Source organism: Ovis aries, chromosome 24 (assembly GCF_016772045.2).
Source record: "Ovis aries strain OAR_USU_Benz2616 breed Rambouillet chromosome 24, ARS-UI_Ramb_v3.0, whole genome shotgun sequence".
Taxonomy (NCBI): domain Eukaryota; kingdom Metazoa; phylum Chordata; class Mammalia; order Artiodactyla; family Bovidae; genus Ovis; species Ovis aries.
The window spans coordinates 26,256,832-26,282,450 of NC_056077.1; the positions used below are offsets into that span (position 1 = coordinate 26,256,832).

At 44.7% G+C, this 25,619-nt stretch overlaps 1 pseudogene; it reads right to left on the bottom strand.

The window, feature by feature from the left end:
- Positions 1 to 3,555: 3,555 nt before the first annotated feature.
- LOC101110200 (histone H3.3A-like) lies at positions 3,556 to 4,357 on the bottom strand (annotated as a pseudogene).
- Positions 4,358 to 25,619: the final 21,262 nt, after the last annotated feature.

Here is a 25,619-nt window from a genome sequence, read left to right on the forward strand (position 1 = left end):
AACTGTACACCGAAATAAACTCTAAGTAGACGCGACTGAGCAACTTCACTCACTCACTCACTCAGACCAAAGTTTTACCTGTTATTGTTGGTTTGTTTTTTCAAAGCTATAAAAGTACTTGAAGAAAGCCTGAGCAAATTACTTTCAACATTGACATTACCTAAAATGATTCAAAATCTAGAAACAATGAAAGATTGATTAATTCAACTGTAAAAAATAAATTAAAAACTTCCTGGCAAAGTAAAGGCATAAGCAAAGTCAAGAGACAAATGACAATCTGGGGAAAATATCTGCAAGTCAATGTCACAAAGAGATAATCACCTCCTAATTACAAAAAGAACTCTTAGAAATGTAGATAAGAGTCCACCAATTCAGTAGAAAGAGTGGGGTAAAGTACGTAAATTGATAGTTCACCCAAAAATTGCGATGTCACCTCCCAGTTTAGCTCCAAATTCAAAAGTTCGACAACATAGCCTTTGGCCAATCTGTGTGGAAATAGATACTCTGTGTAGTTTGTAGGGGGCTTCCCAGGTGGCGCTAGTAGTAAAGGGCCCACCTGACAACACAGGAGACTTAAGAGATGTGGGGTTGGGAAAATCCCTGGAGGAGGGCATGGCAACTCACTCCAGTATTCTTGCCTGGAGAATCCCATGGACAGAGGAGCCTGGAGGACTATGGCCCACAGTGTCGCAAGGAGTTGGACACAGCTGAAGCGACTTAGCACGCACATATCCTGGTAGGAGTCCACAACTCCGGAGAGTGAGTTGGCACAGTCCACCAAAAACACTTTTTGACCCAGCAGTTCTACTTTGGTGAATTTAGTCTATAGACCCTCTAGTCCACTTACATGCATAGATGCACAAGATTATTTTTTACAGCATTGGTTTTGTTATTAAAAGAATGGAAAATATATTATCTAGGGTCACATGCTTACCCCTCAGGTCACATGACACCAAGGAGTGGGATCAGTCCAGCCATACTTCACTGAGAGGAGAGGAAAGTTACCGTCTGAGCAATATTGGGGTTATCAGAGCAAGGGACAGGAAGAAAATGACAGTCCTGCACCCTCCATGTTCTTCCTGTGTAACAAGGTACAAACAGCTGCCTCTGTCAGAATGCTCCAGAGCAAACACAGCTGACATGGCACTTGTGGTATAATTTCAAGATGTTTTCAGGTAACCAGTGATAGTGGCTCAACCACCTTCTAGGGAATTGCCTATTGGTCCAGTGGTTAGGACTGGGTGCTTTCACTGCCGGGGCCCAGTTTAATCCCTGATTGGGAAACTTAGATCCTGCCAGCTGGGTAGTGTGGCCAAAAAAACAACACCCCCCCCCCCCAAAAAAAACACCTTTTAAGAATAACGGGTTCTCGACGTGAGGGTCCTTTGCTTTGCTGAGCAAACGATGAGCATGGATATGTAAACATGGGGTAGCATCCAGGGCAGTGATATGTCTCGTCTCTGTGTAATACTAAGAAGAGAAACTTGGGATTTGGAATGAAATTCTGGAGGGAGAGAAATAAACTAGACTGCCAGGCACTATGAGAGATATGAGCTAAAGAAAAAATAATCCAGTAGCAGTTTTGCTGATGCAAGAATTGTAGAAAAAAAAAAAAGCAGAAAGCGTGAATGAAGGTCTTAGGTTATTTTGCATTGGGATGGGTGATGTAGTCCCCTCTTCTGAATTCTTATGAAAATTTTAGTAAAGATGGGTCCTCGTGGCTCTGGTGCACAGTTGCTGTTTTGAGGATGGTACTGTCCCTGTGCGTGCTAAGTCACTTCAGTCATGTTTTTGCAACGCTATAGACTGTAGCCTGCCAGGTTCCTCTGTCCATGGATTCTCCAGGCAAGAATATTGGACTAGGTTGTCATGACTTCCTCCAGGGGCTCCTCCCAACCCAGGGATCGAAACCACGTCTCTTATGTCTCCTGCATTGGTAAGCGAGCTCTTTATCACTAGTGCCACCAAAACTTGGGAGCTGGTTTTTTTACTGGTTACAGTGACTGCCAGGAGTGAGGGCATGATCCTTACTGTCTCCGTGGCCAGGATCATGCCATCTAGTGAGATATTTCTCATACATGACCTGTTTGCACCCCCAGCTGGAAACACTGCTTTGGTGTGAGTGAATTGTCTGGGAAAATTTGAAGATGTTTTGGGTTTTGCATCCAGGTTGATGTAAGGAAAAAAGGAGAGCACACAGGAGTCAGAGGACAAAGACACAGCAGGCACTTGGGTTACACTTGTGTTTAAGACTTTGATTATATTGTAGCTACATCACTTAATTTCTCTTGTTATATCTTCCTTCATTACAGCCCTAGATTTATCTCCTCTTTGTCATCTGCTTCATAATAAGTTTTTTTTCTTTTTTAATTAAAAAAAACTCTGACTACAGCACCGTGTAGCTGGTGGACCCTTAGTTCCCTAACCAGGGATCAAACCTACACTCTTGGCAGTGACAGCATAGAGTCCCAACCACTGGACCGCCAGGGAATTACCGTAACTTGTCCTTTTAGTTTTCTGCATTGTACATTTTTCCCCCCATTAGGTCTAATCTGCATATAAAATAGAGGTGTTTTGCACACAATTTGTCCTTACCCGTCTACAGACCAGGGCTCATCCTCTCTTTCGTCAGCACCATATTTTTGGAAATCATTTGCGATCTTTTACCACCCTCCCCATGTTCATTTGCCATTTAAAAAAGCAAGTTATTTATGGGTTTCTTAAATTTAGATGTTGAAGAAATAATTTAGATAAAAATATCTCTTACAAAAAAAATATATCTCTTCCATACACTGCTCAGGATCAAGGTATTGCATCCTCACAATTTTTTTTTAATTAATAATACATATGCCCTGCTTCATTCTTTCAAAGTCTGCCATTCTTTCAAAGAGAAATCCATGTCAGCAAGTAGCTGATGGTGAAGGTGGGGGGTTGGGTTTGAGCTGGAGGGCTCTGATCTGAAGGTTGCCTGGGGCTCAGTGAAGCTGTGGGAGACCTGGGAGTGTCTCCAGGTTGGATGGTCTTGATCTTCCAAGATGTGAGCCTCAGGCACTCTCTGTCTTTGAAAGGACACAGTCAACAGAAAATGGGCCAGGTCTCCTGTCAAGGGGTTGCCTGGTGGTTGATTGGGGTTATGGTCAACTGGTTTTCATAGTCTGAAAAGCAAGGAGCTGTGATGGCTCCTTAAGGGCTCCCTTAAAGGGCAGACCTTGTTATAGCTTCCTGGTTCCGGATTGTTACAGGTACTGGGTATATACTGTTGTCTTCCAATATGTAAATGATTTAAGACAGCTTATTGTTATCTGTCACAATTCTGTGGATTGACCAGCCCTAGCTGGATATCATTTGGGGTCCTTCTTTTTTTTTTTTTTTTAGTTTAATGTATTTTAATAGCAAACTTACAGGAACAGCACAGAAGACAGACAACATTAAAAACATGTGCTTGCATGTAGGACAACTTAGTTAGAAAAGTATAGTGAATGGATGGAATCTACTGCATGATATAATGCTACAAACACCATTTAGTTGCAGTCAATAAGAAATTTACTTGTTTAAAAAAAAATCCAAATTCTGGCATTGTCCAGAAAAATTTAACAGGTTTATTTATAATTGCTATAAAGTTGAACTGCTGAAACTTGTTCACTGAAACATTTTGACTTTCATTAATGCTTTATGTCCCTGCATTTATATTAAAAATTCACACACAAATGAAAATGGAAAAACTGCCAATACCTGATTTCTGTCCCCTATTTTCCACTTGCAATCATATACTTAGGTACCTTTTGACCCCATGGAATAAAAATATCTAACGTTCAGAACTACCAATAACAGGAAGAAGATAATTTTTTTTTTTTTTAAAGAATGAAATGTTTCCAATCATCGTGGATTCTTAAGCACGTTCTCCACGTATGCAGCGTGCTAGCTGGATGTCTTTTGGCATAACTGTTACACGTTTGGCATGGATAGCACACAGGTTGGTGTCTTCACAAAGGCCAACCAGATAGGCCTCACTTGCCTCCTGAAAAGCACCAGTAGCTGCACTCTGGAAGCACAGATCTGTTTTGAAGTCCTGAGCAATTTCCCGCACCAGACGCTGGAAGGGAAGTTTGCAAATCAGAAGTTCAGTGGACTTCTGATAACGTCTAATTTCACGGAGTGCCACAGTACCAGACCTGTTAACGATGAGGTTTTTTCACCCCTCCAGTAGAGGGCACACTCTTGCAAGTGGCTTTTGTAGAGAGTTGCTTCCTCGGTGCTTTACCATCGGTCGATTTGTGGGCAGTCTGCTTTGTACGAGCCATGGTATAGAGACCTCTTTACTTACCCCGCTTCTCCTTCGGCTGGAGCTCGGCGAGCTTGAGGTGGCACTGGCGTTGGAGAGCGACGGCCCATTTGGGGTCTTTCATGCAGCGGCAGTCAGAGAGGTGCTGGGCCTGAAGTCTTCCCAAGTTCTGACTGGGCTCCACCATTCAAGATGGCCTCATCCCTCAGCTGGGCCAGCTGTGATGGCTGGAAGCTGGTCAGCCAACTGTCTCCTTCTTCCCACTGCCTTTCCATGTGGCTTGCCAGAACTTCCTCACAGCATGGCGGTCTTTGGTAACCGGACTTCTTACACAGTGGCTGATTTGCTCTGAAGGGAAATATTCCTGGGCAAAAGCTGTAGGCTTTCTAAGATCTAACTTTGGAAGTCATGCTCCCTTCTACTTCATTTCATTGGTCAGAAGTGAATTCACAGGGCCAGTCCAGGTTCAAGGGCAGGGGACTACATAAGGCTGAGAATACTGATAGATATGATTCAATGGGGGTTCATCTTTGCACACATGGTCATGTGTATCAGTCAGGAAAGGCCAGGTTATGCTGCAGTAACAAACCAACCCCCAAATCTCACTGTCTCAAAACATGAAAGTTTAGGCCTCTCTTGTCTTTTGAGATGGCCCATACTCTGTGGAATGTGTTTCTCCTAAGGCCTCTTGCCTTCCAAGATGTCCCATACTCTGTCTGTGGAATGTCAGTTCAGCTCAGTTGCTCAGCCGTGTGCAACTCTTTGTGACCCCATGGGCTTCAGCATGCCAGACTTCCCTGTCCATCACCAACTCCCAGAGCTTGCTCAAACTCAGATCCTTTGAGTTGCTGATGCTATCCAACCATCTCATCCTCTGTCATCCCCTTCTCCTCCTGCCTTCAATCTTTCCCAGCATCAGAGTCTTTTCCAATGAGTTAGCTCTTCACATCAGGTGGCCAAAGTATTGGAGCTTCAGCTTCAGCATCAGTCCTTCCAATGAATATTCAAGGTTGATTTCCTTTAGGATTGACTGGTTTGATCTTCTTGCAGTCCAAGGGACTCTCAAGAGTCTTCAATACCACAGCTCAAAAGCATCAGTTCTTTGGCACTCAGCTTTCCTTATGGTCCAACTCTCACATCCATACATGACTACTGGAAAAACCATAGTTTTAACTAGACGGACCTTTGTTGGCAAAGTAACATCTCTGCTTTTTAATACGCTGTCTAGGCTTATTTCAGCTTTTCTTCCAAGGAGCAAGCATCTTTTAATTTCATGGTTGCTGTCATCATCTGCAGTGATTTTGGAGCCCAAGAAAATAGAGTCTCTCACTGTTTTCATTGTTTCCCCATCTATTTGCCATGAAGTGATGGGACCGGATGCCACGACCTTTGTTTTTTGAATGTTGAGTTTTAAATCAGCTTTTTCACTCTCCTCTTTCACCTTCATCAAGAGGCTCTTTAGTTCCTCTTCATTTTCTGCCCTAAGGGTGGTGTCATCTGCATATCTGAGGTTATTGATATTTCTCCTGGCAATCTTGAGTCCAGCTTTTGCTTCATCCAGCCCGGCATTTCTCATGATGTACTCTGCATATAAGTTAAATAAGCAGGGTGACAATATGCAGCCTTGACGTACTTCTTTCCCAATTTGGAACCAGTCTGTTGTTCCATGCATGGTTCTAACTGTTGCTTCTTAACCTGTATACAGGTTTTTCAGAAGGCAGGTAAGGTGGCCTGGTATTCCTATCTCTTGAAGAATTTTCCAGTTTGTTGTGATCCACATAGTCAAAGGCTTTGGTGTAGTCAATAAAGCAGAAGTAGATGTTTTTCTGGAATTCTCTTGCTTTTCCAACAGATGTTGGCAATTTGATCTCTGGTTCCTCTGCCTTTTCTAAATCCAGTGTGAACATCTGGAAGTTCTCGGCTCACATATTTCTGAAGCCTGGCTTAGAGAATTTTGAGCATTTCTTTGCTAGGGTGTGAAACGAGTGAAGTTGTGCATAGTTTGAACATTCTTTGGCATTGCCTTTCTTTGGGATTGGAATGAAAACTGACCTTTTCCAGTCCTGTGGTCACTGCTGAGCTTTACAAATTTTGCTGGCATATTGAGTGCCTCCCTTTCACAGCATCATCTTTTAGGATTTGAAATAGCTCAGCTGGAATTCCATCACCTCCGTTAGCTTTGTTCGTAGTGATGCTTCCTAAGGCCCATTTGGCTTCGCACTCCAAGATGTCTGGCTCTAGGTGATTGATCACATCATTGTGGTTATCTGGGTCATTAAGATCTTTTTTGTATAGTTCTTCTGTGTCTTCTTACCACCTCTTCTTCTTGCTTGGCACCCTGCAAACAAACCCTTACTTTGTTGCAAACATCCACTCTCAGAGTTTGGCTTTCTGTGCCATGGATACATGAGCCCTTGCTTGGCAACAAATACAATTAATAGGGATTGAAAAAGGTTTTCTGGACTTCCTGGTGGTCTAGTGGGTCCAGGAGTTAAGAATACCCCTGCCAATGCAGGGTTCATGGGTTCAATCCCTGGTCCAGGAAGATTCCATATGCTGCCCATGCATCATAACTACTGAGCCCAAGAGGAGCCACTATTGAAACCCAAGGGCCCAAGAGCCCATGCTATACCACAAAAAAATTTTCTGCAGTGAGAAGCCTATATACCACAACAGGAGTAGCTACTGCTCACCACAACTAGAGAAGGCCGGTATGTAGCAGTGAAGACGCAGCACAGCCAAAAATAAATTTTAAAGAAAAGGTTTCTCTTCTCTAGCAAAGGGAAGGGGCATATGGTTAAAAGTAGGCCAGATGGACTTCCCAGGTGGCTCAGTGGTAAAGAATCCACCTGCCAGTGCAGACGCCACAGGAGCCACAAATTCGATCCCTGGGTTGGAAAGACCCCCTGGAGGAGAAAATGGCAACTCACTCTAGTATTCTTGCCTGGGAAGTTCCATGGAGAGAGGAGCCTGGTGAGCTACAGTCCATAGAATCACAACTTAGCAACTGAGCACACGTGAGCACACACACAGGCCAAAAGGAGCCCTCTTCCTGGGAATTTGAATATTGGGACAAAGAGAGTGAAATGATTGGACTGTGACGTCAGATACGGTGCCCACTTCATGTAACAAGTTCCCCTTCCTGGTCTCTGGAATTGCCCATCTCCAAGCTTCCTGTTGACTCCATGAGCAGCCCATTTCCTTCCAAGAAATTCACTTTTCCTTAAGTTGGCCACAGGTGATGTGAGGGTAGGCTATGCTGCTGTAATAAATAATCTAAAATCTCAGTAGCAGGACTTCCCTGGTGTGTCCGATGGTTAAGACTCTGCGCTTCCGCTGTAGGGGGTGCAGATTCAATCCCGGTTCGAGGAACTAAGATCCTGCATGCCACACAGTGCAGTCAAAAAATAAATCAAACCTCCGTAGCTTATCACATATTCATGTCATGATCAGTGATTTGACAGGAGGGCTCCATTTCACATAGTCATTCAGGGTCCCATACCTTTTGCATCTTGGGGTTCAACCCACCTTTAGGAACTTGGAGTCTTTCAGATCCTCTGCATCTGCTGGCAAAAAGAAATAGACAGTAGAGGAATCCACTGGAGGTACTTTAGAAGAAAGCCCTGGAAGTGTCATATATCACTTCTGGAAATTTCCAGGGAACTGGTCTTTAAATCTTGGCAAACTTGGCCAGAACTTAGCTATATGGCCCCACCCAGTTGCAAGAGAAACTAAGAAATGTAGTCTAGCTCTGTGCCAGGATGAACAAAGAAACTGTGCTAGCCACCATCACTTACTACCAAACAAAGTATATCTTGACTGGGACCTCCCTGGTGGTCCAGTGGTTAAGAATCCACCTGACAATGTAGGGGACGCGGGGTTCAATCCCTGATCCAGGAAGATTCCACATGTCACAAGGCAACTAAGCCCATAGGCCACAACTGCTGAAGGCTGTGTGCTCTGGAGCCCATGTTCTGCAACAAGAGAAGCCACTGCAATGAGAAGCCTGTGCACTGCAACTAGAGAGTAGCCTCTGCTTGCCACAACTAGGGAAAGCCCACACGCAGCAACAAACAAATATTTTTTTAAGATTTTTCAAAATATAGCTCGACTGGTACACTCACTCGATGTATTTTTAGCCCCTGGCCCCATGCCTGATACGGAGTGTGCACTCAAATAAGTATTTATTGAATGGCGAAAAAAATGAATGATATTTTATATTATTTAGTCTTCACAGTAACCCTGATAAGACTCAGAATAGTTAAGTAACTGGCTGAAGGTCACCCAGCTAGTATGTGGCAAAGCCAGGATTCAAAGCCACTGTATCTTTCATTGTTCCATGCTGTCATCCAAAAGTTTCGTCTGTATGCAGAGCCCTAAGCTGTCTAAACCAGTTCCTGGCCTGGAGGAATTCACATAAAAAGAGAAAAGCTAAGAGCAGCCCAAGTTTGTCAAGATTTAAAGACCAGTTCCCTGGACATTTCCTTGATAGCTCAGTTGGTAAAGAATCTGCCTGCAATGCAGGAGACCCTGGTTTGATTCCTTGGTCGGGAAGGGTCACTGAAGAAGGGATAGGCTACCCACTCCAGTATTCTTGGGCTTCCCTTTTGGCTCAGCTGGTTAAGAATCCACCTGCAATGCACGAGACCTGGGTTCGATTCCTGGGTTGGGAAGATCCTCTGGAGAAGGGAAAGGCTACCCACTCCAGTATTCTGGCCTGGAGAATCATGGGGTCACAAAGAGTCGGACACAGCTGAGTGACTTTCACTTTCAAAGACTCATTCAGGATAGCAACAAATGCAGTGGTATACACTTTAGTGCCAAATGCATTGCACAGATAAGTGTGGAGGGCTAAGGGATGCACTTTGGGCTAGAACCAATGGCCTGGGGAATCCTCAGGGACAAAGCAGAGCTCAAACATCAGGAGAAGCTTTGTGCTCACAAATTCTCCCAGGGACACTTTAGAATCAAGCTCTGGTCAATCACTGCATTGCAATGGATTTGACAGCAGACAGTGTGGGCCTTAAGTCTCAGCCTAGCTGCCTACATGCCACACTGTTCATCATGAGCTGAAATTCTCAAGATGGTTTTAGTTTGTATGAGAGAAAGCAATTCAAACTGGCTTTAAGAAAATAGTGATGTATTCTGATTCACATATATTCTTAAAAGTTTAGGTGCAGGTGACCAGGCATAGCCTGATCCAGGGGCTCCTCCCACATCCTTGGTTTCTCTTGTCGTTGTTCAGTTGCCCAACCATGCCCAACTCTTTGTGACCCCACGGACTGCAGCACATCAGGCTTCCCTGTCCTTTGCTATCTCCCAGAATTTGCTCAAACTCATGTCCATTGAATTGATGATACCATCCAATCATCTTGCCCCCTTCTCCTCTTGCCCTCAATCTTTCCTAGCATCAGGGTCTCTTCCAATGACTCAGATCTTTGCATCAGGTGGCCAAATATTCGAGCTTCAGCTTCAGCATTAGTCTTTCCAATGAATATTCAAGGTTGATTTCTTTTAGGATTGACTGGTTTGATCTCCATGCTGTCCAAGGGACTATCAAAAAGTTTTCTCCAGCACTACAATTCAAAAGCATCAATTATCTTTCTATTACTTCACTTTTGCTTTGCACTTGGCCAGAGTCGCCTCTAGTTGTGGACCCTAATTGCTCCAGACTATTATCCTCTCAGGAATAATTCTAAAGGAAAGAAAGATTTTCCTCCTGAATTGTTCTTGGAAGAGTCTGAGAGCTCATTCTAGATTGGCTAGGCTTGGGCCATCACCCTTGAGCTGTATGAAGTCAGATTTAAGTTCTAGATAGTACACAGGCTTCACACGCTGACCATATCTGTACTCTGTCACCCCTCTATTTTCAGGCCTTAATGACTTCAGTTGAGGGAAGGTGCAGAAGGAAGGGGCTCGAAAAAGGACTTGCCTTCTCAGAAAGGGAGACAGACCTCAGGCTGGGACCTCTCTCCAGAGCAGTCAGGAACCTGCCTGACATATCATGACACACCCTAGAGAAGACCCTATTAGAAATGCTTGGATTTTCCTCAGATACTCACTGAATGGGCCCTCTGTTTCCCAGAAGGAAGGCCAAGGAGGTGTGGTGGGTCCCAAGGTTGACAGTAGTCGGTGGACTATCTCTACCCTTCAGCCTACTTGAAGAACCAAGATTGTCCACTCATTACTGCTGGGCAGCATTTAGTTACCCATGTGACTCCCTTTGAAACCTAGAGCCCAGTGTCGGGAACACCAGAGTACAGAACTGCTGGCTGGGTCTGGGCTGAACATGATGGAAGGTGGCTAGGAATTCTCGTGTATCCGCATGGCCCAGAATTTAAGACACTGTCACTGCCTAGGGACCAGCTGCAACAACAAAGAGAAGCTCATTTGTGCTAACTTGAAGGAAGCGATAGTATATACATTAGAAGTGCTTTCAGCAGCAAGATACAAAGACATTTTTCTTGCTTAACAGTAAATAAGTGATGCTATGTAGACTCAGCTGCTCAATGGCTCCACAGCATCTCCGATTCTCCTAGATTTGCCTTCATGGTGGTAAGAAGGCTGCTGCAGCTCCAGGTATTGTCTTCACATCCTAAGTAAGAAGCAGAGGGAAAGAGACGGTGGTGGCGGCCACATCTGCCCCTGCCTCTTTTTTTTTTTTTGATAAAGTTAAAGTCTTCCTGTAAACCTTGAACAGCCTTCTGCTCTCATCTTATTGATGAGAACTGAGAAATACAACTTCCTTAAGCTGTAAGAGAGGCTGGGAGAGAAAACATTTCGCCTTTCTAGACTGTGTAGTGACAAGAGAGAAGGAGGTGAAGAATGCCAAATAGTGTCAAGCACAGGAAAGCTTACTGAACATGTGGCAGGATAATATTTGGCGATATTAACCTGTTTTTTTTTTTTTTCTGTCCTTTGATATTTTCTTTTTTCTTTCCTGCTGTCAAGTCAAAACCTGTGCTTGTCACCTCAAGAGAGGAATGTGAGCAGGTAGAAAGCAGTAAAAAGCCATGAATCTGGCTTTTGTGTCCCAGTCGCTTAAGTCCTAATTGGAGAAACCTAGAAGCTTGCCAACCTCAGATCAGAAATATTCCCCTGAGGTATGGGACAAAAGAGAGAGAGGCAGAAGAGAGGTAATGAAAAAGAGAGAGTTTGGGAAGTCTCTGGGGATGAGGCCCTGAACTGTACTTCCTGAAAGTGAAAGTGAAGTCACTCAGTCGTGTCCGACTGTTTGCGACCTGTGGACTGTAGCCCACCAAGCTTCTCCGTCCATGGAATTCTCTAGGCAAGAATACTGGAGTGGGTTGCCATTTCCTTCTCCAGGGGATCTTCTCGACCCAGGGATCGAACCCAGGTCTCCCACATTGCAGGCAGACGCTTTAACCTCTGCTCCACCAGGGAAGCCCTTAAATACAAGAATACAGTCTCTCAGAAAACCTCCTATAGAGACACAGAACTTCAGATCCAAGTACTAACATCAAAGATTTCAAGGGAGGAAAGAAAGCCAGGTTGAAAGAAGAAGGGGGAGGAGACGGGAGAGGGGAGACGGGAGAGGGGGGCAAAAGGGGTGGCCTTACAGACATCTCCTGCCACCTACAGATACCCAGGCGTTATGGGAGTTTTCCCTGGGCCTCCAGAGAAGGGAGGACTAGAACTCGGCCCTACCAGAAATCAGACCAGACCAGAACCAGAATTTGAGTTCTCTGCCAAGAGGAGATGATCAGTCTCCAGTCCTCAGCTCAGGCTGAGGGCCCTTCAATCAGATTCCTGCGTCCAGGACCGGGGGACTAGAAAAACAGGGAAGGATAGGAAGGGTTAAGGAGAAGAAAGAGAGAGGGAAGGGGAGAGAGAGCAATAAAGTCTTTTGCTCCTTACCGGTCGGGGCACTCTGGCCAATTGTCCGCATCAGGAGGAGACCAGGGACAAAAGGGTCCCAGTTGCGGCTGCTGGGTCTGGTCCATTGGCAGGCAAGCTGGCCCCTGAGTACCCCCAGTGGTCAGGATGTCAGTCTTGGCGAAGAAGAGTCCCACCAGAGTCACCATTTGTTGCAGGAAGAGAGACCCCTTCCAGGGCCCGAAACTGGGCTCTTGTCTAACACTAGGAAATGAATTGTCCAAGGAGACACATGTGCTGACAAAGCAAGAGATTTTATTGGGAAAGGGTACCCGGGTGAAGGGCAGTAGGGTAAGGAAACCCAGGAGAACTACTTCCTGAAGTACCCCAGAAAGAGATTTTGAGAGCAGGTGGAAAGAATGCAGGCATGCGAGCAACAGAATGATCCTTGAGCCTGGAGGACGGTCCAGAAGAACTCACAGACAGAAACAAGAGAACCTGAACAAGTCAGTGGCAGATACCTAAGAGCTGATGTCTGGACACACTGACATGGACAGAGGGCTTCCCTGGTGGCTCAGTGGTAAAGAATCCACCTGGCAGTGCAGACCCCTGAGTCAGGAAGGTCCCCTGGAGAAGGAAATGGCAACCCTCTCCAGTATTCTCACCTCGAAAATCCCTTGGACAGAGGAGTCTAGAGGGCTATAGTCCATGGGGTCGCAAAAGATTCAGACACGACTCAGTGACTTAACAAAAACAACATAGATAGAGGACTTCAGGACAGATATCATCCAGCGTTGCTGGGCATTTCAAAAACCACCCAGGAAATTAGACATTCACACAGTGACATTAAGTGTCATTCTGGCTTGCAATAGAAATTATGCTAAGATACAGAAAATGCAAAGAAAGCTCTTCATGTACCCGTGAGTAAGTACACAGACTGAGGTCACGGTCTGTGGTCGCTTCCCCCAGCATCCATTCTCCCCTTGCTCCTTAGGAACAAACCCTGGCTTTTAGCATACTTCCCAAACTCCCTTGCAGCAAGGTATAATCATGTGACTAAGAAACAGCCAATAAGATGTAATCAAAACTGCCCCATGGAACTTGAAGGAAGTTGCCTTAAAAGGGAGGGACCCATCCTTTATCCCTTCCTCCTTTATGCTGCCTGGAATAAAGCAGCTGCAGCAGCCATCTTGGTCCAAGAGGTAACCTTGAAAATAGACCGTGGAAGTAAAAGTGGAGAACAGTGAAGTAAAAGTGGCCATACCATCTTGGACTGCCCTACTCCAGGCTTATTTGACATGAATGGAAAATGAACTATATTAGTCTGCTTGAGCACCATAACAAAGTTCTATAGGCTGGGTGGCTTAAACAACAAAATGTATCTTCTCACAGTTCTGGAGGCTAGAAATTTAGGATTGTCTCTCCTTGACTTATAAACAGCTGTCTTCTCCCTGTTTTTACTTGGTCTTCCCTCTGTGTGTTGTCCTAATCTCCTCTTCTTATAAGGACACCAGTCATTGGATTAGCCCACTTTAATGACCTCATTTTACCTTAATTACCTCTTTAAAGACACCATCTCCAAATACAGTTGTAACAGGGAAGAACAAATCTGACTCCATATTAGACCTGTTTCTTTTGCTTTAAACTTTGTGTTCTATAGCCTTTACTTCCAGTTAAGCATGTTGCTTATTGCCTGAAATATAGAGAACAGCCCATTCTCAACACTCTGACCTTTAAGAGTTTAACACTTTTCCACTCATACAGACATAAAAAGTTGTAGACAGAGAATAATATTTGTCTCCTGAGGTTTACAGGAACACCTTGAGTTGACTTATGTGGACAACTGCAAGAAGAAAGGATTCCAACACCAAGAAGTTTGCAACAACCAACCACATCCCTCCCTCACCTTGCCTTTAAAAATGCTTTGTTGGGACTTCCCTGGCAGTCTAGTGGCTAAGACTCTGTGCTTCCCTATAAACACTAAGTGCTGGAGAGAATGTGGAGAAAAGGGGAGCCTCTTGCGCTGTTGATGGTAATGTATATTGATACAGACACTATGGAGAAGACTGTGGAGATTTCTTTAAAAACCAGCAATCCCACTACTAGGCATATATCCTGAGAAAACCAGAATTGAAAAAGACACATGTATCCAATGTTCATTGCATTACTATGTACAAGAGCCAGGACATGGAAGCAACCTAGATGTCCATCAGCAGATGAATGGATAAAGAATCTATGGTACATTTATACAATGGAATATTACTCAACCATAAGAAGGGGCCAATTTGAATCAGGTCTAGTGAGGTGGATGAAACTAGAGCCTATTACACAGAATGAAGTAAGTCAGAAAGAGAAAAACAAATATCATATAGTAACACCTATATATGGAATCTAGAAGAATGATGCTGATGAACCTATTTGCAGGGCAGGAATAAGGACTCAGAGGACAGAATTACGGACACAGCAGGGGAAAAAGAGGGTGGGGTGAATTGAGAGAGTAGCATTGAAATATATACACTACCACGTATAAGATAGCTAATGGGAAATTGCTGTAGAGCACAGGGAGCCAAGCCTGGTGCGCTGTGACAGCCTAGAGGGATGGGAGGTAGGAGGAAGGTTCAAGAGCAAGGGGCCGTGGGTGTACTTACGGCTGCTTCATGTTGATGAATGGCAGAAACAAATACAACATCGTAAAGTAATTATCCTCCAATTAAGAATAAGTAATTTTTTTAAAGGGGGGAAAAAAGAGACACCATGCTTCCATTGCAGGGGGCATGGGTTTGATCCTTGGTCAGGGAACTAAGATCCCACTTGCCAAATAGCCAGGCCAAAATAAATAAATAATAAAATGATAATAAAAATAAAAATGCTTTCCTGAAAACCTTCAGGAAATTGGGGGCTTGAGGAGCACGAGCCATCTCCTTTGTTGCATGGCCCTGCAATAAATATTCTTCTGTTCCAAACTCCGATACTTTGTCTGGCCTCACTGTGCATCAGACATTGTGACAGTCTAAGGTTCTGGGGTTCAGTTCAGTTCAGTCACTCAGTCGTGTCCAACTCTGCAACCCCATGAACTGCAGCATGCCAGACCTCCCTGTCCATCACCAACTCCTGGAGTCCGTCCAAACCCATGTCCATTGAGTCAATGACGCCATCCAACCATCTCATCCTCTGTTGTCCCCTTCTCTCCCTGCCCTCAATCTTTCCCAGCATCAGGGTCTTTTCAAATGAGTCAGCTCTTCACATCAGGTGGCCAAAGTATTGGCGTTTCAGCTTCAACATCAGTCCTTCCAAAGAACACTCAGGACTGATCTCCCTTAGGATGGACGCGTTGGATCTCCTGCAGTCCTAGGGACTCTCAAGAGTCTTCTCCAGCACCACGTATGAAGTGGGGTAGAGGGACAGCACTCCAGAGCACACACTTGCCAGCAGGGGCCAGACGCACCCTGCTGTGCAGCGCTGGGTCATCGGGCCTTCTGCCCGTTCTGAGCCTCAGTTTCTTCTTTTGTGAACCATAGGTTTCTCCTTTCTTAAGGGGCTTAACCTGCTGATGTCTGCCGTTGTGCGTTTTGCTTCTCAAGCTCCCCCTGGGGCTGCTTTTTAGCTAAATTTAGGGCCAATCTGTCCCCACCGTGGGCTTGTGGAGCTGGAGAAGGGTGTGGGTGGACTCGTGAAGTGATGGCTGCAGGCCTGCAGCCTCCCCGCCCCTCATCCTCACTCACGGTCTCCCTCCCTCTCCCACGGTGAGGCTTGGGACCGGCTCAGGCCCCGCACTGACTGCTGACTGTCCTCCCAGGATGCACTTGGAGGAGGTATGGACAAGGTCTCTTCCCGCACCTGGCATCTGCAGCTGGCCTACTCAGGGCCTCAGAGAAGAAGCAAGAGTTCCATTCAATAAACTCAGTGCTAAGTGCTCTTCCTGGTTAGCTCATGGTACAGATGGAGAAACTGAGGCAAACCCCTACGTTTACACCTGGGCCTTGAATCCCAACCCTCCTACCTTCTTTTTTTTAAGACATTTTCTAAAAATTTGTTTTAATTAATCTATTTATTTGGCTGCTCCAGATCGTGGGATCGTCAATCTTTCTTCCAGCATGTGGGAACTTTAGTTGCAGAATGCAGGGTCTAGTTCTCTGACCAGGGATCAAGTCCAGGGCCCCCTGCATAGGGGGCACAGTGTCTTAGCCCCTGGACCACTAGAGAAGTCCCCCAACCCTCCTACTTTTTTGAGAACCCATCTCTTCTATATTTCCAACACTTTCTCTCAAATGAAATCCATCCCATTAATTTTTTGAGTAAATAATTTACTGTTTAAAAAAAATGCTAAACACAAAATAAATTTCCATTTGTCATTTCTATTTTCCACCCTCCCTGTGTCCCAACCTTTTGCGGTAATCACTTTTTACTATTTCCCTTCAGTGTTTTGTTTAATGTAAATAAAATATATTTTCTTATTTCCCATTTCCCTCGTGTCTTACACAAAAGATGGCACTATAAATATACTCTTTCTTCTCTTGCTTTTTTTTTTCACGTGACAGTGTATCCCAGCGATCTTTCCACTACAGTATATAGAAACTTTCATTTTTTTATAGCAGTGATTCAGTCTTTTTGAAAAGTCTATGGCAAGTATTCATAAAATGTTTATTATTTGAATGAATGACTAATAATTTCAATCCAACAACCTCCAAGTTGCTTAAAACTATGATAATATTTATCATTTCAAATTTCATACTATCTTATTCTTCCTCTGCTATAATTTCTAAAAGCTTGATAAGTGTTTTTATTTCTTATCAAAAATTCTTACGCAGTGAATAAGTCCCCTATTGATGGCTTCTTGGGCTATTTCCAGTCTTGTAAGACAAATGGTCAACAGAAACAGTAACCAACACACACACACACACACACACACACATATTTTTATCCATGCCAAGTTGCTCAATAGCACAAATTTTCAGAGGTGAGACTTCTTTATCAAAGGATAAAAGCACATGTAATTTTTAAAATTTTATTGAACTATAGTTGATTTACAATGTTGTGTTAATTTCTGCTATATATCAAAATGATTTGGTTATATGTGTGTATATTCTCTTTATAATATTTTCCATTATGCTTTAGCACAGGAGAATGAACATAGTTGCCTCTGCTATACAGTGTGAGTGTGTGTGTGTGTGTGTGTGTGTGTGTGTGTGTGTGTGTGTTAGTCACTCAGTCATGTCCAACTCTGTGGCCTCATGGACTGTAGCCCGCCAGGCTCCTCTGTCCATGGAACTGTCCAAGCAAGAATACTGGAGTGGATTGCCATTTCCTTCTCCAGGGGATCTTCTCAACCTAGGGATCGAACCCTGGTCTCCTGCACTGCAGGCAGCTTCTTTACCACCTGGGTCACTAGGGAAGCCATCCTATGTATAATAGCTTGCATTTGCTAATCCCAAACTCCCAATCCTTCTGTCCCCCAGCCAAGGCATCTTTAATTCTGATAGACAATGACAAATTACCGATCACAAGAATCGTACCAATTTGCACAGCCTATCGGAAATATACACAGGGGCCTATGTCTCTTTTGTCTCACGAGAGTTTAAAGAAAAATGACATACTAATGGAAACTATTGCAATTCATATCACAAATGCAGGGACTTTCTGCCTAATCTGTAGAATTCCTAAAGTCAATAAGAAAAAAGGCCAATGAACCAATAGGAAAAATGGGTAAAAATGTAAAAAACAAAGAGAATCTCTAAAGAGAAATTTCCCCTCCACCTATGAAAAGATGCCATGTTCACTCATAATAAGAGAAATGTACATCAAAATCACTCTGAGAGGCTATTTCTCACCTATGAGAGAGTGGCAAAGGGACTTCCCTGGTGGTCCAGTGGCTAAGACTCCAAGATACCAGTGCAGGGGGCCCGGGTTCGATCCCTGGGCAGGGAACTAGATCTCACAGGCCACAACTAAAGAGCTGATGTGCTGCAGTGAAGATCAAAGATCCAGCACACTGCAAGTAAGACCCAGCACAGCCCCCCACCGCCAAAAAAAGGAGTGGCAAAGGATGGTCAAAACCTTGCCACCCCATCAGCCAGGGCTGCCGCTACACACCCTGCAAGGCACAGGACAGCCCCACAACACGGAATCGTCCAGGCCAAACATCCACAGGGCCGAGGCTGAGAATCCCAGCCCTGAGGTTGCCTCTGCCAGCCATATTAAATCCAGGGGAACTTTTCTCAGTCTTCATCACTCTTGGCCTCTCAGCAGCATTCACACTCACCCTCCCTCCCTGCATCTTGAAAAGCTGACTTCTGTGACCAGGTTTCCCATTCTTCATTCCCGTTCCTGGCTCATCCCCCTCTATGTGGCAATTAAACGTGGGCATTCCCCGAGGTGGGGTCCTAGCCCCTCTTTTCCTCTCACTCCGCACCAACCCTCCTTGATGTCACTCACTCCCTGAGTTTAATCACCATCTGGCCAAACCCACCCTTAAGGTTTGGTTCTGCACATCTAACTTCCTGTTCGTCAGTTCCACCTGGATGTTTCCCACACCCGAAGGGCCCATGAGGCTAAGCTTGCCCACCTGATGCTCCTACCAATTCTCTTTCCACGTTCCCTGTTTTCAGTGACTGGCGAAACTGCCAGTCTATATACATGAGCCAGGAGCCCAGAAGTGCCCCTTGTCCTCCAACCTCACCATACCCCGAGTTTTACCCTCAACATAGCTTTCACATTCATCCACATCTTCCAGTCTGCTCCAGGCCACTGTCACCTGGACCACCACAGCATCTCCCACGTGAGTTCCCCACCCCCATCCTGCCCTCAGTAGCCAGAGGGAATTTTTCAAGTCACAAATCTGTCCCCGTCACTAGCCTCTCTTTCCTCTTAGGATCAAATCGAAACCCTTCACCCGCTCGCACAGCCTGGTCCCTGTTGGCCTTAATTCACAAAGATGATCTTCCAGGGGCCTCCCCAGCTTAAATACTGTTACTTGAGGGCCCCTGTGGCAAAGCGATGTTGCTACCTAGAGGAGTGTTCCAGGTAAATGAACAGGAAATGCAGAGCCCCTTCGGAGATGAGAGAAGTTGAATATCTTCCCCCATGTACTTATTGGCTGTTTCTTTTTTTCTTTGTTTTGAAACTGCCAGTTCACAGACTGTGCTCCTGCTCTTATTGGGTTCATGGTCCTTTGCTTCTGATTTGTAAGAGTGAATTTTCTATTAAGGACACTAGCTTTTATTTGTCATTTGTACTATACTTTAAAAATAGTTGGCCATTTGTGTTTGTTTGTTCTGTGGTAGTTTTTGCTGTGTAGAAATTTTAACTTCTATTTTTTGGTAGTCAAATTTATAATTTCTGAACTTGGTTTCTCACCCTGAAAACACTTTCCCATTGAGATTATTTTTTAAATTCATTCGTATTTTTTTCTAATTCGTTTATAGCTTTATTTTTAACTTTGAGATCTCTGATCCATCTGTTGTTTCCTATGCTTTAACGAGTGAGCTATCCAATGAGTGAGGGCCCAGATTTCTATTTTTCAAAGACTATCAAAAAGCCCTTTTTTTTTTTTTAATAAGCCATCTTTTTTTCACTAATTTGAAATGTCCCAGGGACCGGGCATTGAGCTCAAATCTACCCCTGCTATACTGGACTTTGCAATGCGTAGGATGCGTGTGTGCTAAGTCCCTTCAGTCGTACCCAACTCTTTGCGGCCCCACGGACTGTAGCCTGCCAGGCTCCTCTGTCCATGAAATGCTCCAGGCAAGAATACTGGAGTGGGTTGCCATGCACTCCACCAGGGGATCTTCCTGACTCAGGGATCGAATCTGTGTTTCTTACATCCCCTGCACTGGCGGCTGCTGCTGCTAAGTCGCTTCAGTTGTGTCCGACTCTGTGCAACCCCATAGACAGCAGCCCACCAGGCTCCCCCGTCCCTGGGATTCTCCAGGCAAGAACACTGGAGTGGGTTGCCATTTCCTTCTCCAATGCATGAAAGTGAAAGTGAAGTCGCTCAGTCGTGTCCGACTCCTAGCGACCCCCATGGACTGCAGCCTACAAGGCTCCTCTGTCCGTGGGATTTTCCAGGCAAGGGTACTGGAGTGGGTTGCCATTGCCTTCTCCGCATTGGCAGGCGGGTTCTTTACCACTGAGCCACCTGGGAAGTTATTTGCAGAGGCTGAGGCTCATTGGAAGGACTGATGCTGCAGCTGAAACTCCAATACTTTGGCCACCTGACGTGAAAAACTGACTCATTTGAAAAGACCCTGATGCTGGGAAAGATTGAAGGCAGGAGGAGAAGGGGACGACAGAGGATGAGATGGTTGGATGGCATCACTGACTCAATGGACATGGGTTTGAGTAAACTCCGGGTGTTGGTGATGGACAGGGAAGCGTGGCGTGCTGCAGTCCTGCCGGGGTGAGCGCGCTGTGGTAAACTCTGCCCATAGGGGGCGCTAGAGGCACACTTTGGGACTGGAGGACAGAGGACCCACATGGATCCTGGGGCAATGGTGATGATTATGGGTGACTGAGGGGCTTAAACTCTCCCACCACTTCATCAATCACCCCCTACAAAGTCATCGCAAATAAACACAAAATTCAGCGGCAGCCTGGTTCTCCATCGCTGCCTCTAAACAAGCTCCTCTTTCTCTTGTAATCAGCTTGCCTTCCCAAAGATGTCTATGGAGAAATGATGAAACTGACCTTACTTGGGTTCAGAAGGAGAGATCATCAAGATCTAAGGGGGCTGCTCTCCCAGGTCCAAGACCCTCCTTGCTGAGTGCTCAGTCACTCAGTGTGTCCGATTCTTTGCAACTGTAGCGGTCCAGGATCCTCTGTCCGTGGGATTGCCCAGGCAAGGCTACTGGAGCTGGTTGCCTTTGCTACTCCAGGGGATCTTTCCAACCCAGGGATTGAACCTACGTCTTTTGCATCAGCTGCGTTGGCAGGCGGATTCTTTACCACTAGCGCCACCTGGGAAGCCGCCACCTTGCTGAGACCTGCCGGCAGTTCACCCAGCCCAGGAAACTTCTCCACAAAGCTGAGCCTACCCAGTATATTGACCCAAAGACAACATTCCCTGCCTCCCACTCTCTGGTTCCTCCTCCCCACCACATACCACTCTGGAAGGAGAACCTAGACCTGAAGGCAGAGTCCACTGGTGCCAGGGACTGAACATGCTGGGCTGGGAATCCATCTCTAAGGCCACCAGACTTCTTCAGCTATGGCTGATACTACGGTAGTTCTTTGGACAGCTCATGACAATACAGGAGCATGAGGCAGCCGCTCTCTAGCTGGCATCTGCTGGAAGGGCTGCTATACAGAGGGGAAGGATTTTATTTCTTTAGCTTGAGTCCCCAGGGGTAGACAGGACTAGTGGGTAGAAGGCACAGGGGCCCTTCCCATTTCCAGAATCCATCTTGGGAGGCAGTGAGTTCCCCATCAGTGATCCTTTCTCTGGAATGGTTTTCTCCCAAGTATTAACATAACTCACCACTCACTTCCTTCAGGTCTGTCCCTCAAGTGTCACTTTACCAGGGAGGCCATTCCTGACCACCTTATCTAAAATTGCAAACCTCCCTCTGCATCCCTCTTCCTTGCGCCACTTCCCTAAAACATTTTATCATATATTTTATTAATTGATCTTGCTTATTATCTTTCTTATATGCTTACTACCACTAGAATACAAGCCTATTATTTCTTATATGCTTGTTTTATTATTTGCTGATTTGCTTTTTATTTTATTATTTGCTTATATGCTTATTTTATTAATTGATCTTGCTTTTTGCTTTATCTTATTTGTTTATCATTGATCATGACTGAGTCCTTTGTGTCTAGGACGGTGCCTGCCACAAAGTAAGTGCTCAAAAAATATCTGTTGACCAAATTCCTCCCAACCACTTTCAGAAGCATTATTTTTAAATTTTAAAAATATTTTTATGTAGACCATTTTAAAAGTTTTTATTGAACTTGTAACTATATTGCTTCTGTCTTATGGTTGTTTTTTTTTGGCCACGAGGCATGCAGGATCTTAGCTCCCAGACCAGCAATCAAACCTGCACCCACTGCACTGGAAGGTGAAGTTCTAACCACCGGACAGCCAGGGAAATCCCAATATATTTTTTTTTCCAGTATTTTTATCTCCATTTCACAGCTACAGAAATTAAAGGTTAAATAACTGGCTTTAGTAGCAGCAGCCTGTCTCCAGTCCCAGGCATTCTTCATCCAGGGCCTGTGCCCTTATTGCAGTTACCAAATGCTTATATTGCAACACTGTCTGTAACAGAAGAAGGCTGGAAACAACCTAATTTCCCATCAGTAGGGGAGCGGTTAAATAAATTACAGTATTAGGCATCCTGTAATAGTCTATAAAAGCAACCTATAAACGAATTAAGCAGATCTATATGTGCTTATTTGAAATGACCTCCAAGGTATTGTTGAGTAAAAATAGCAAGACTCAGAACAGTGCATTGCATGGGCTCGTATCTGTACGAAATAAGCAGGATGACCAGATGCACGCAGGCTGGATGTGCAGAGAAATGTCCTGAATGAATATTCTAGAAACTGTTGACAAGGCAAAAGGGAGCCTGGGGTCTCATGCGGGAGAAAACTTTTGTATACCATTTGATATTTAGGGGATTTTAAATTACACACATGGTTTACCTTTTTCAGCAATGCAAATCTTCCACACAGTTTGAGCTACAGGGATTATATCAAAAATTAGCAGTCACCTACCCTCCCCCTTCTTGTATTCCACGTCTTTTCCTAAAGGCGATGAATTCAAATCTTTCAGCTGTCCCTTCCGGTTGCCGCTCTTTCTTTCTTTTTTTAATTTTTTTTTTTTATCTTTTCCATTCTCTAAGTCAGGGTTTCTCACTTCAAGGAGCACATGAATCACCTGGGATCTTGTTAAAATACAGGTTCTTATTCAGCAGGTCTGAGGCGAGCTCCAAGATTCTGCATTTCTAACAAGCTCTCCCAGATGATGTTGATGCTACCTGTCCATGGATCATTCTTTGGGCGTTTTTCTAACTAACATGCTAATATAGCTATTTCTTGATGTTTTGTTTTTGATCTTACTTCCTAATATAGAAAGTGAAAGTTTTGTTCTCTTCTCCCCCTGTTCCCACACATGTGGATCCTATCCCCATCCTCCCAATACAGTCAGGTACCTTTTTGTTTAAAACAGTTTTGTTATTTACATTACTGTTTATTTATAGATGGGCTTCCCTGCTGGCGCAGATGGTAAAGAGTCTGCAACCTGGGAGACCCAAGTTCAATCCCTGGATCAGGGAGATCCCCTGGAGAAAGAAATGGTTACCACGCTAGTATTCTTGCCTGGAGGATTCCTTGGACAGAGGAGCCTAGCAGGCTAAAGTCCACAGGGTCGCAAAGTCAGACAAGACTAAGTGACTAACACTTTTACTTTCATAGATAATATTCACAGCTCAGTCACATAATATACCTTGATTACATTTCCTTTCTTGTGCAACTTTTTGTTTTCCCTGGAGTTAATAATTTCTTCATTTTTTTTCCATTTCACCTTCCTTAATGCATACTCAAACCCTTTTGACAAAATGAAAAGTCTCTTCTTAATAGATCCAAACATACATCATATAATCTACATCTTGGCACCTTTGTCCTCTTGGACCAATATAGACTGATTACCCCTTCTATTTTTTCATTTAAAAAGATCAAAAGGTGGACTGGTAAACAGAGTTTATGGCAGAAAGCAGAAAGGAAAGTTCAGAGCCTCAGCTATGAATTAGTCCTTCTTGACTTCAAACTGGATTCCCTTCTCCCTTTTCGTAATACCCAACCCCTGCCCTGGTTTTTAAAAATGCGTATGACTGTGCAGTTCAGGGCTAAATTTCCCAGTCATTCTTGCAGCTAAAGGACCTATTGCTTGCTGACAGAATACAGTGAAGGTGAGGAAAGCTCCTTCTGCATCACTCCATCTTTCCTCTTTCTTTTTTTTTTTTTTTAATCTTTCCTCTTTCTTGAGGACTAAAAATTCAGCATGATGCCCATGAGCCAGCTTCAACCCAGAGGACCACCTATCTCTAGACTATTACCTAAAGAGAAACAAAATTCACTTGTAATAAACAAAACCCGGAACAAACTTGGGTTTGAGATATAACTTTCTCCATGTGATATAATTCTCAAGATCCTTCTGAGAAAACATTGGCATTTGTGGCAAAATGCTTAAGCAATATTCTGATAAACCTTAATTCGAGTAAGACCTCTTCTAGGAAGGTCTTATAGGAAGACTTCTTAAGAGGTCTTCCTATCTACTCAGCTGTCAGTCACTCAGGGAGCTAATGTTCTAATATCAGACACTCTTCTTCCTTGCTTCTACAAATCAAACAACAAATATCTCAGCAGTCTCTTTCCTCTGAAAGGGAAAGTTCTCCTTGAATCAACTTGGCCATAAGCCTCTTTCTCCATGGCAAACCTGAAGTAAAACTCTGGCATGTGCTCTTAATTAATTTGTCAGAAGATTTTTTGAGCCACTGTAGTTGGAGGCCTCTTTTTGACTGGCTCATACATTTCTTCCCACAATCCCACAAGGTGGGTGTTTGGAAAAAAACCCAGCAGCTTTTGCCTGCTCACCATCCTTGGGGGTGAAAGACAATGAGAACTGAATCAAAACAAGGGAGAAGGGGGTCTGCATAGACTGAGAATAACAATGTGCATGCGCTGAAAAGGGAAAGGGAAAATTAAAGTGCTAGTCTCTCAGTAGTGTCCGACTCTTTGCAACCCCATGGACTGTAGCCCACCAGGATCCTCTGTCCATGGAATTCTGCAAGCAAGAATACTGCGGTGGGTTGATATTCTCTTCTCCAGGGATCTTCCCCACCCAGGGATCAGACACAGGTCTCCTGAAGTGCAGGCAGACTTTGCCATCTGAGCCTCCAAGGAAGTCCCCACCATGAACTGAAGGGAAGAACGAACTCTGCCTTCTGAATACCTGGGTCCAAATGGAAAATACGGGGCATGGGGCCTGGATAGGCAGGACAGGTTGTAGGCCTGGCACTCACTATTCACACTGGTTCCTGGTTTCCAAAGGCCAGGGTACTAGGCTGGGAACCCAGCAAATGGTCTGAGTGCTTCCAGACAGCAAGACGTGGGTCCAGAGTCCATCAGAAAAGGCCCAGGTTCTCAGAGAAGAAGGCAGGGCCTCTCCAAGGTGAACACATCGCAAGCCTCTCTCCTTTCACTTCTTTTTTTAGATGTTTATTTATTTGGCTGTGTCGGGTCTTAGTTGCAGCACATGGGATCTTGCATTGCAGCTTACAGACTGTAGTTGCAGAGCACTGACTTCAGTAGTTGCGGCTTACGGGCTTAGTTGCCCCGAAGCACGTGAGATCTTCCCCAACTAGAGGCTGAACTGGGTCCCCTGCATCGGCAGGCAGATTCTTAACCACTGGAGCACCAGGGAAGTGCCAGGACTCCTTCTTTTTGGGAGGCTCACTGTGTCCTGGAAACATTCAGAAATGCCAAAAACAGCATAATGAAGACC